At 36.5% G+C, this 13,436-nt stretch overlaps 1 protein-coding gene across 38 annotated transcripts in view; it reads right to left on the bottom strand.

Annotated features, from left to right (window-relative positions):
* Positions 1–13,436, bottom strand: part of Nrxn1 (neurexin I) — a 1,059,516-nt gene that overhangs the window by 1,026,132 nt on the left and 19,948 nt on the right. The gene's annotated exons all lie outside the window — the stretch shown is intronic.

Raw genomic sequence — 13,436 nt, forward strand, 5'->3', positions numbered from 1 at the left:
CACACCCCATTTTAAGTAGGTTTTTCATGTGGCAACATATCCTTTGCACTTAAAGACGAAAGAACTAGAAAATGGGCCGGAATGTAGTATGCTATTGACTATGCTCCAATTTTCCAGAAAATAGATTATCTGACATCCTGGGAATGTGAGTTAATGGGAAGACCATAATAAATAAAGTAGCTTTCACAATACAAGCTAGTAAAAGGAAAAGATGCAATACACTTTTTTTATTATTATTGACCCCATTCCTGCAACTTTAGATTTAATTTTAAAAGCCCGTTAAAAATGCTTCCCCATGTTACAAATGTTCTGAAATATATGGAGTAATCTTGTAGAATTTTTAGCTACTTTTACTTATATCACTGCATTGAAAAGAAAAAAATAGATTAAATGTATTTGCCTATAATCCTTCAAGCTAACAGCCTAGCACACAAGCAAGAGAAAGGAAGGTGAAATTTAGAAACCACTTGGCTTCCCTCCATCGTCTTGAGGATGGCTGACCAAATCTGTCCACAGAGAAAATGGAAGGAAGAAAAGAAGAAGCAAAGAGACAAAGGCAACCTGATTCAGGTTCTGCTCACAAAGATCTTAACAAGCTTATCATTCCTTATGAGCTGATAGCTGAATCCAGTGCTGTTAGCACACAATGATGCATGACCAACATGAGTAGTGACTAGTGGCGCTTGCCCACCAAACTTCTCTATTATGATAAATGTTCTAAAACGCCTATAACACAGCATGCATATGTGTATGTGTATGTGTATATGTATGTATATGTGTATGTGTATGTGTATGTGTGTGTGTATACTAAAGCCTATAACACAGCATGCATATGTGTATGTGTGTGTATACTAAAGTAGATATGAGCATTACCTCTATTTTTAGAAGATAAACTGAATGTAACAGAACGTAAATAACCTGTCCAAGGGCACACATACGTACAGCAGGCAATACAAAACACAAATTAAAACCAAATATTCAACACAAATTAAAACCAAATATTCAATCCTCAAAGCTTTTTTTTTTAGCTACAAACAATAGGATTTTAAAATGTTAACTCTCTTATCAGTTAGCATACAGTAGGCATATAAAAATCTGAATTGGTACACTAGTGAGTTTGAAGGATTCAAGACAAGATTCATGCTCATAAGAAGCACAGCTCACTGTAACCAGCAAACTTCCTGTTATGAAAATAAGCTTTCAGGGTCTGAAAAAATTGGGGGAGGACCTCATGAAGATTAAAAAGGTAAAATGAAATTTAGTAGCAGGCTTAATGAAAAAGAAAATTAATATACTTTGCCTCCTCTCCAATTCCTTTTGTGTTGGGATACTCATGTAGAAATAACCAAGTTTATTTTCTAATAGGTTTTCTCTATATGACTAAGAAACTCTGCACGCTTCTTTATTGAGACCAGAATAGATGACAGGGGACTATAAAAAGGATGGATTACTAGTGAAGGCCGATGAGTCAATGTAGCATATGGCATTCAATGGAATAGATATCTTTAGACATTATCAACAGGCTTATAGGTACACCAAGAAGTAAAATTTAACAAGTTCTTAAATTGAAAGAATAACCACATTTTTTTGCCACTAAGAATTACATGAACTAAGCTTTTTCTGAAGATTTCTAAAATACCATATATGAGAAAAATAAATATGGCTACCAAAGAACAGACCTAAAAGGAGACATTATTCTACATAAAGTATTTTAACATTCATAAGGAGGGATTCATTAATAAGAAAGAAAGGTGAGTTATGACCATGGGGGAAAATAGTTAACATTTAATTGTTTATAAGAGAAAATAATCACTGAATAGTAAGATTGGAAGACACAGTCCCATCCTGCCTTTGATGGGTGAAAACAGAAAGCCTAAACAGTCTGAGCAGTGTTCACACTATGTACAGTGTTCACACTCACACCCTCACACTATGTGCAGTGTTCACACTCACACCCTCACACTATGTGCAGTGCTCACACTCACACCCTCACACTATGTGCAGTGTTCATAATCATACCCTCACACTATGTGCAGTGTTCACACTCATACCCTTACACTAGAGGGCAACTGCCCCCAAGACTTTTCAGGAGCTAAAAATTATGGTATTGTTTATTCTGCTTAATTTTATGAGTTAAGAAATTATGTAAATTAACAAATATAAAGATAAATGTGCCTTCAAATTTATATTTATATCATCTGAACCTTGTATACATCCCCCTCATTAGCCAGTGACTATCACATGTTTCAATCATTAAAAGTTCTGTGAATCAGGATCGAATTCCCAATCATAATCTTTTTTATTCTATTTCCAGGCTACTGCTCAAACTTTCTATAAAATCCATTTTAAAATATTCACAGCACATTGCAAAATGTTTTCCATTTCTGATAAAAATGCAATGTAAGTACAATGTGAACAAATTTTAGATTCCAGATGGTAAAGTTTACTTGATATCCCATCTTGCCATCCTTCATTATTTCCATTACACATTATTTACTAAATACTTTATTTTACCCTTGTAATGCTATGGACCAGATGGGTCAATCACTTCAGTTCTGACCTATACCACCAGCTCTTACACAGAATTTTCATCACTGATAAATACATAGAAAACAACCTTTCTTTGTCCTTTCAATGGCAACTTATTCACTGAAAAGAAGAAAGGTTTATGAATATGTTAAAGAACCCTAAACATTTTTTCAAATTTTAGGGTATGATATGTGTGTTAGCACATGTGTGTGAATTCCTGTATGCAAACTCTTGAGTTCAAGTGTGTGGGTGCATGCAATTGAATGGGTACATGTAAGTGCATGGGTGCATGCAAATGTTTAGGAGAAGCCGGTGCATGGGTGCATGCAAGTGTGTGGGTAATGCAGGTGAATGGGTACATGCAAGTGTGTGGGTGCATACAAGTGCATGAATGATGCAAGTGCATGGGTGCATGTAAGTGTGTGGGAGAAGCCAGTGCATGAGTACATTCAAGTGTGTGGGTAATGCAAGTGTATGGGTGCATAAAAGTGTGTGGGTGTGTACAAGCATATGTAGAAGCCAGAGGACAAACTCTGGTGTTATTCTTCACATACCACCACTTTTGTTTCTTTGTTTGAGACATGGTCTCTTGGATTGTAGAACTCACTGAGTAGCCTAAACTGCTGAGTCTCAGGGAACCTCCTATTTCTGCTCCCTAGCAGTAAGATTAGAAGTCAGTGAACCATGTACCACTATGTTTTTAATTAGATATTTTCTTCATTTACATTTCAAATGCTATCCCCAAAGCCCCCTATACCCTCCCCCTGCCCTGCTCCCCAACCCACCCACTCCCACTTCCTGGCCCTGGCATTCCCCTGTACTGGGGTATGTAATATTCACAAGGCAAAGGGCTTCTCCTCCCATTGATGGCCTACTAGGCTGTCCTATGCTACATATGCAACTAGAGACACAGCTCTTAGATGTGGATTTTGTTTAGGTGCAAAGCTGAAACAATCAATCAATATGTCAGTAAATATTAATTTGTTAGAGAGATGCATTGCTTAAGGAGTTATTAAAGGATGAAAACTGAAAAATGACTTGTCAAATGAGAAACTATTCTATAAGTCATTTATTCCCATATTCTGGTTTTTATTGTACTATACAAGCCCCCATCTCAACCCATCATATGCTCAGACCACAGTAGATTACGAGATGATGACATATTACTGTCTAACCTGTCTCTGTAACTTTGCAAATTTTCATTATTTAGATGGTATTTTAATTCCTTTATAATTTCCATTTTCTTACTGTAGTTAAATACTCAAAGAATATCCATTTCCATTCGAAATATTTACAATAATAAAACCCAAAGAACAAGGCTTTTATTATTTTTTTTGCTTGTCATGCTATTTGTGACAGCTACATTCTAAGCATTATCTTCCATAGCCATTCAAGCCGATCTGTTAGTTATCTGCTCACAGATGAAGAAACTCAGGTGGAAGTCAAAGAACCGGATCATTGTGTTAGTTAAACCAGAGCACTCTGATTTGAAAGCCTGTGCTCTTATACCTAGTAGTATGTTGCTTAACGAAAGAATATGGTCTAAGAAATTCATCACTAGGAAATAACATTGTGTGAACATAAGCGTGTGCTTGCATAGAACAAGGCCAGTGCGTCACTAAGTAACATACTCACATGGGAATGCTATTGTACAAGGAGTCTATTATTGACAAAAACAACATTATGTAGCATATGACTACTCTCCCTAATAAACGCACATATATACATTCACAAACAACTACTTTGAAGTTAGTTCCTAGAATTATTTTACCTACTGGACCTCAAAAAATATTTATTTTAAAAATGGGCATATATCCAGAAGATGTCCCAACTGGTAAGAAGGACACATGCTCCACTATGTTCATAGCAGCCTTATTTATAATAGCCAGAAGCTGGAAAGAACCCAGATGCCCCTCAACAGAGGAATGGATACAGAAAATGTGGTACATCTATACAATGGAGTACTACTCAGCTATTAAAAAGAATGAATTTATGAAATTCCTAGCCAAATGGATGGACCTGGAGGGCATCATCCTGAGTGAGGTAACACATTCACAAAGGAACTCACACAATATGTACTCACTGATAAGTGGATATTAGCCCAAAACCTAGGATACCCAAGATATAAGATATAATTTCCTAAACACATGAAACTCAAGAAAAATGAAGACTGAAGTGTGGACACTATGCCCCTCCTTAGAAGTGGGAACAAAACACCCTTGGAAGGAGTTACAGAGACAAAGTTTGGAGCTGAGATGAAAGGATGGACCATGTAGAGACTGCCATATCCAGGGATCCACCCCATAATCAGCATCCAAACGCTGACACCAATGCATACACTAGCAAGATTTTATCGAAAGGACCCAGATGTAGCTGTCTCTTGTGAGACTATGCCGGGGCCTAGCAAACACAGAAGTGGATGCTCACAGTCACCTAATGGATGGATCACAGGGCTCCCAATAGAGGAGCTAGAGAAAGTACCCAAGGAGCTAAAGGGATCTGCAACCCTATAGGTGGAACAACATTATGAACTAACCAGTACCCCGGAGCTCTTGACTCTAGCTGCATATGTATCAAAAGATGGCCTAGTCGGCCATCACTGGAAAGAGAGGCCCATTGGACACGCAAAATTTATATGCCCCAGTACAGGGGAATGCCAGGGCCAAAAAGGGGGAGTGGGTGGGTAGGGGAGTGGGGGTGGGTGGGTATGGGGGACTTTTGGTATAGCATTGGAAATGTAAATGAGCTAAATACCTAATAAAAAATTAAAAAAAAAGAAAGATAACCCATACTTAAATTTCTCTTACACTTAATAGTTGAATTAATATCTTCAATTTTGTAAAAGCAGTCGCCTCCAAGGAACTAAGAGTTCAATGTCTGGTAAAAGGACAGAATCAAAAAAAAAAAAAAAAAAAAAAAAAGACAGAATCAACTTCAACAGTAAAAGGAAAAAAACCCAAAATATTTGTCCTCTAACTTGCAGAGACATGTTATTAAATGCTTTAGCACATTCACATTCACACACAAAATTAATAAATAAAATATGAAGGTTTTAAAAATCCTTTCTTCAAAAGAACGATAGAACCAGACATGTACACCAAAATGTGAAGGCAATGATCTAAGTTTTTATCCATTCCACAACAAATCTCATCATAGTCAGACAAATGGCATTTAAAATGTCATTTTCATAAGACAAAATTCTGATCTAAATTCAGTTCACTGATTGAGACTGCATTAGCCCTATGTCATGGATCCAAGAAATGGTCAATAACATGAACAGATAATTCTTAAAATTTGAAGATGATATAAATTGCATAATATAGCTTACAAGTAAGTTCTTTAAAGTATAGTTCAAAATTGGGACTAAGATTATATGTAAGAATAATGACTGCAAACTCACCCGTATGAGAGTTACAGGAAACACAGGACACAGAGTAATGGGAATCTATTTGATAATAAATATAATGGTAATGTGTCTTGTGGAGCCTTCCCTTCTTTTCTTCAAAATTCATTCTCAACAAGGCTTTCAGATTTTAAATATGCCATTTACTCAGGCTTGAAGAAAATGTTTGTACTCAATTTGGGAGACATATAGGGCGAAAATCTTAAATATAAAACACTATTTTATCAAAGAAATGCATGGATGGAAACATTCACACTGGAGTCAACATGATTGATCAATACATGAATTAGTATTAATTTGGGAGAGACATGTGTGTTGCTCCAGGAATTGATTAAAATGCGCAACTGAAAAATAATGGCTGGCCAAGCTAGAAAGAATCAGAAAGGTCATTTAAGCCAACCTTCTTGATTTGCAGATGAAGTCATTGAAAGAGTAAGAGTGACTACCCCAAGGACACACAGTGAACCAGTTGACAGACATGAAGTAAAAGTTCAGAGGATCTGAACATGGGAGAACTACATTTGAAAATGTGAGAATATTAGATGTCAATAATCGTTTTACTAAGTGCAACACCCAAAGCAGTAGCTCATTCTTCAGACAAACATGCAACAGACAAACAGACAGGTCTGCTCTCTCAGATGCTAGCAAGCACAGACGTACACAGCAATAACTCTTGTATGACTAAGAAATTGTTCAGCTACTATAGAACCTGCTTGCTTTGATCTCCACTTGCTTCATAAAAAATTCAGATTATTTTGGTATATATATATATATATGAGACTAGGGTCTTGAAATGCCAAACATTGCTAAATAGAGGAAGAAAGACTTGGATATGTGGAATATGTATGAGTTTTCTAATGAATAGGGAACATGTTCTGGAAGGAGGTGTCTTAGAGCTCCTGTGGCTAAAATGAAGATGTGGGAAGAGCAATCACTACTGTGTGAAGATGATGAATGGGATGTCAGCGGGGACAGGGCCTGGATACTTTTAATCACTATTTTGTCGTACAATGATAAGCATGGATATATGCTTCCTGAATAATATTCATATGAAAGAAATTGTCAACTCACACTGTCTTCTCAAATATGCATAGACAGAATCAGAGCCAAAATGAGAATTGGAGAAGGTGGGCTTAAGTTTCCCTTTCAAACAAATTAAATATTTTTTGGGAAGCATAAGTTATGTTCTACCCAGAAAAACAAATTGAAAGCATATGTTGCTGGGTCTTTAACACTGGCAGTGCCATGGAGAAAATGTGTAAAGGCTCTACAATATAAATCAAGAAAACCTGACTTCAAAGTCCACATTCAAATTAACCAGACTTCCAGTTCCCAGCAAATCCATAGTTTTGAGAGTCGAGAGCTAGAGTACAAGTCTGAGAGGGAGCTACTGGAGCAACCCTGTCTTATGGATAGGGATACATTCGAATGTGGAGAGCTGCATTCAGCCTGACCTAGGACTGCCTACACCATACTTTCTCCCTTTCTAGCTTACTTGTTATTAGATGAAACTCGCAGTGGAAACCCACAGTTTGTAGAGTTCTTCCACATGATGATCATTACATGATCCAGGTTCCACATACTCATGGGTGGGAAGTGATGCAGTGAGTCAGAGCAGAGTCTCTCCTTGTCGCAATTTTACTCTGTAGGTTGCACTTAAGGACTGAGATTTCTCAATGAACATTTCTGTCCAATTATATTGTCCCTGAAGCTTAAAAGTTACAAGGTACTGGAATAATGACTGTCAATATATTGGTAATAGGAAACCATTATAATTACTACAAGTTTTCTTGATTTTATTTTGTAATCAAAATTTCTCAGAGCATTATTTTCAAATCTTCAATATTTAAAATGAAAATAATTTCATTCATATAACTTAAATAATCTGCACTTTTCTGAAGAGGTTAACATACAATAGACAAACAGTCTTAAATGTCATGAGGATTTCTAAATTTGGAAATGGAAGGGAACAAAAAGAGAAGAATAGAGGGTAAAAGTTCTCTAGGAAAGCCACTATGCCCCAGAAATGGAAACAGGGTTAGTATCAGCAGTAGCTACCATAATATGTACCAAAGTCTATTGAATCAAAAATCTGTTGGATTGCCTTTGAAAATGCACATAGCACTCTAAACCTCCTCATGCAAGCATACCCATTGATTGTTAGTGCTAACACTTTCAATTGGTATGGAGTCCACAAACCTCAGTAAGTTTAACAGTGAAGTGCTGCTTGTAAATAACTGTCAGTTACTAAATATCACACATACGTATACAAAAAGAAGTAATATCAACCTTTCAGCTGATCAAAAATTAAGATCTCTTAGAGTAACTAGAATATCACTACCAATAGGATGATAAAATGTAGGAGCCATTTCTCATGTAGTATTCAAGAAATATATTTCACACTTGAATGTCTTTTACATTAATGCACTTGTCAAAACGGTTTGGACGTGCCTACTAGCAGATCATATTTTAATATGCTAGAGATATTCGTTCATATTCACTCCTTCCCATGCTTGATTCTAATAGATTTCCAAAAATATAACTTGGGCTGGACATAGTATATAAAAATGCTACTAAGATTGTAATCCCCTAATGATATGCATTTAGGCTTATTAAATTTTGTCACATATTTGACTGTGATAATAATGACAATATACATATGATACTTAGAAGAATAGACTCTGGTACAGTGAGGCTGATGACTTAAAAACATTTTGCCATCCTGTAAGTGAGGCAATGATATCCAAAGTGTTTTATAAGCTTCTGCACAAAAGAAAGCTCCGACTAGAATGTGAACCCTTCGAAAACAAAGCTTTTCTTCTGTACTTAAAGCATACTGTCAACTGGTTAAATATAATTTTTTTGAGGATTGAGCAAATGAGCTTTTCATAAGTAAGATTTAATTTTGTAAATGTATTAGGTACTTAGTAAATGCAGATAAATTATTTTATATTCATGTATTATGCATAATCTCATATTTCATATGTTGAAGTTCTGGTCTCAAGTTGATTTGTGTACCAGGAACTGGCCGAATCTTGTACATGGTCTGACTTAGGACAAATAAATGAGAATGAACACAGTTTTTTTTTTTCTTGTGAATTAACAGATTCAACTTAATCTGGCATCAATGACTTTAGATAGAACATGAGCTCTGCTTCAAAAACTCTATGTGACTCATACTTTAGTTGTTCAACACCAAGGCTAGGGGTAGAGCTTTGTCAGACCCTCTGCCCCACACTCAGGCTTATGTCAGAAATGTATGTGTCCTTAGTGTGGTGCCCCTCAAATATCGCTTTCAGAGGACTTATTGCAATCCCTCCTGAGCTTTCATCTTCCTCATACACAGACCTTGCCACATTCTGATATCAGGTACCTTATGACATGATCCTATTTCATTATCACTGTCCTCCCTGCCAGAGCTTAACCATAAACACAGAGCTTCATTTTACAGGGCTCTGTCCTAAGCACCTATGACATTATTCAGCTTAGTCCAAGAGCTAAGAAATACTTTTCCAAAGAATATTTCATTTAGTGCTTACATTCCCAGAAGTTCCTAACATGACTACTATTTATAGATAAAATAGTAAGGTGAATAAAAGAGATGACAGAATGATTTCTGGAAAAAGATAAAAGGATCCAAGAAATGGACTTACACTTGAGAAAGGAATGGATCCTGGTACAGGATTAAAAATAGTACTAACAAGACACTCTTTTCTTTGAGGGATTTTAATTTCCTTTTTATATTAATTTCAAAACAATAAAATTTTAGTTTTTCAAAAATTTTTTACCTGATTCAGTAATTTAAATTTTCTTTGGCCATTTTCAGATCATTTATTAAATGTTGTAACCAATGGTCATTTTTTATGAAATACAAGAAATAAGAGAAACCATAGTTTTGCAGTTATCTATTGTTTAATTATATTCAATGTTTCTATTTCCATGTCATGGCCAAGTTCAGGTTCGGATCCTTGTTAGGCCAGGCATAAGTTACAGCTCAAAAATAAAAAACAGAGGTCTGCCGACGCTTGCTAGAACACAGAGCTTACAGTAGGAGAGCTCAGCAAAATCAACAGCAAATGCAAAGCGAAATAAATGATAATAATGCCTTCCCAAATTGCGGTTCAATCTTCTTCATGCTTTGTTTTGCATAGTTTCTTGCCTGAATGAATGCTTTGTGTAGTAAACAAAGTGGAGCTCAAATCAAGTTTACCACCTCCATATGGTCCCAAGGCCATAAGCTAGTTCATTGTGGATTCAGGAAAATAAGGAATAAGTCATCTTCCTAGAACAGACAATTGTGTTGCTGAAAATTTAAATGAACAAAGATTTCAAAGGCAAACCAGAGCAAAAACAAAAAATAAAACCTTAGAGTATCACCTCTTTGGTGTCTTTCCAAAGCATCCATTTGACAGAGGAGCTCCTGCAAGTCTTTTATCTGCAAAGTTAATTTCATTATAGCACTATTCTGTACATAAAAAAAAAAACAGATCCACACATTTATTAAAACTGTAATGAATGATTCACTTAGGCTTTGATCTTGCATAATAGTTTTAGTGAGCTCTCCTAAAGAAAGATCAATTAAGCATTTTTTTCAAACAATGCCCTCAGACAAAGCATTTGTAGTTTACTTTATTAAAATTTAAGCGCAGAACCTATTATAAAAAAGAAATTCTCTACTGTTCAAGCTGTTTTTCTGTCAACAGAGAGTACAGGCCTGTTTCATATCTGATATGAAAAACTAAAACTTTATATTTAATAATGACATTGTTTGGGGACATTCACCCCCCAAATATGCCACTTCAACATAATGAAACCAACTCCTCCTGACCTGCTTTCCTGAAGAAGATAACACACCCTATGAAAGATATATTAAATTGTAATGGGCAGGTCACCTGACCCTCAAGTGAGGGCTGCTCTCCTTAGCACTGGAGAAAGGGATTTACTGAACTTGCTTCTATGAGAAAGGTCACAGAGAAAATTCTGAATCAAAGATGTTTCCCTGAAGTTTGATATTAAGAGGTAGTGGTTCTCAACTAGTAAGGAGTTAAGACAATAGGAAAACAATGATATTTGCATGCGATTGATAACAATGACAAAATGACAGTTATAAGGCAAGAAAGAAAATCATATTGTGGTTGGATTCACCACAATAGAAGGACCTCAACACTGAGAAGGTTGATAGCCACTGCTTTAGGGTTCTATCTTCCGCGTCCTATTTCTCCACAGCTATCTAGTCATCATCAAATATACCATGAAACTACACAGGTTTTCAAGCCTTCTAAAGCCTTCCATGTTTGAAAGGCTTGTGTTAAATTGATATGCGTTCTTTTTCTCTTGTTAGTTTATTTTACAGTAGTCTCAGAACCCAGGAGAGTTAAGGGCTTTTTCTTCCTATACAGAATTTCTAATGTACTCTGATAAGATAGAGACAAACTAAGTTCTGTATTTTATGACACAATTGCTTCTACTATTGAGGTGCTATGCTTCTAGGAAAGTCACTTTTCATCAACTGACAACATTTTCCTGGAATACCGAATCATCTTCCTTATCCTGCAGATGTTGAGTAAGATTCACATAATGATGAATTTGTTAAAGTGAGTTTCTATCAGTAAAATACTTTCATTTTCCAGGTCCTGTAAGGGGCTTTGTTGGGAATCTGAAGGTATCTTCGACTTACACATAAAAGGAAGTAAGCAAATCAGGCCAGAAGGAGGACAGAAAGAGACCAAAGGGAGATGCGTCATCGGAACTATTACATCATATGTGTAAATGACTTCTGAGGTAGTATTTCCTTTGATACCTAAAAACGGAATGATGAAATTTGAACAGAGCCCATGTCTTTGATGTATCTCTGAACCTACTTCTGTGACATGAAAAAGTCTTTTAACTTTTCCAAACAGAAGTGTCTTTGTTTCAAAAGAGACACTGCTGTAGTGGACAGATTAGTAAAACTCTAAACACCTATGATTTCTATAACTTGGATTTCAAGTCTGTTTTCACTACTCAGTAAATTCCTTTTTATTTTCATTCAAATCTGTATTCAGGTTATTGCTAAACTGATGTCTTCAGCTGAAAGCACCACAGGAGGAAAGGCAGAAGAAGAGGGCAGAGGAGAAGGGGCAGAGTGGAGGGGTGAAGGAAGAAGGGCAGAGGAGGAGGGCAAGGGAGGCAAAGGAAGAGAGTAGAGGGAGAGAGAGGAGGAGAGCAGAGGAGGAGGGACAGAAGAGGAAGGCAGAGGGAGAGAGAGGAGGAGAGCAGAGGAGGAGGGACAGAAGAGGAAGGCAGAGGAAGAGAGAGGAGGAGGGCAGAGGAGGAGAAAGGTCTGCCTTCCCACCTCTTCCCTTTACCCCCAGGATACCTGCACTGACAATTGATCATCTATAATGTGCAGCCTCTGAAACAAAACCAACAAACATTGAGCATCTGTAAGGATCTAACTATGAATTCCAAAAGCACTGCAATTTAGTAAGTCAAAAAATATTCATAACATAAATCCTTGCTTCCAGCACAAGTCATTCAAAATGAATCAAAAATTGCTTCCTTCTTTTTAATGTTTGTCAGTGTATGTTTGGATACTTAGAAAATTAAGTTTCACGAAGGTAATTTGTACATAGTTTTATGAATTTGGAATGAAAACACCTGGCTATCATTTCCACCCACTCACCTATAAGTGCTGATATAAACTCATTTTCATAGAAAGGCTTGACAATGACCCAAGGACTCACTTTTCCTACCTTAAAGAACATTTTTTTCCCTGCAAAAATAACTGTATTGAAACTAAAAGGGAAAGTGAGCTTGGTAAGCATAAAAACATATCAAAGAAAGGGCAAAGTACTAAGACATGCTAGTTTTAGACTATATTAAAATTTTAATGGATGAGTCATGTCTCGCAAAGAGTAATACACTGGGTGTCTCTCTCTCTCTCTCTCTCTCTCTCTCTCTCTCTCTCTCTTTCTCTCTTTGTGTGTGTGTGTGTGTGTGTGTGTGTGTGTGTGTGTATGCTTTACTCTATCTGCTTCACAAAATTTAATTTGGTAGATTCACTTCTACCATTTCTCTTCTCCTTTGATTGCTCTAACCTGATACATTATGTAGATCACATAGCCCCATCATTAAAAGAAATTTTCATTTTATTTTATGTATATAAATGTCTTTCTTGCACATGTGTCTGTGTATCATGGGCATACCTGCTATTCTGAAGACCAATAGGTGTCAGATCCCCTAAAACTAGCGCTACAGACAGTTGTATGTATCCTGATGTGGGTTCTGGGAATCAAACTTGGCACTCCAGCCCCCAAAATAACTCTGAATAAATATTTGCAATGATAAAAACCATCCTATTATTTTATCATACTAAATATGTACTAAAATATTTATACTTATAAAAACATTGTCTTTGTCAGGTGGTGGTGGCTCACGCCTTTAATCCCAGCACTTGGGAGGCAGAGGCAGGCGGATTTCTGAGTTCTAGGCCAGCCTGGTCTACAAAGTGAGTTCCAGGACA

The sequence above is a fragment of the Mus musculus genome, chromosome 17 (genome assembly GCF_000001635.26).
Source record: "Mus musculus strain C57BL/6J chromosome 17, GRCm38.p6 C57BL/6J".
Lineage (NCBI taxonomy): Eukaryota > Metazoa > Chordata > Mammalia > Rodentia > Muridae > Mus > Mus musculus.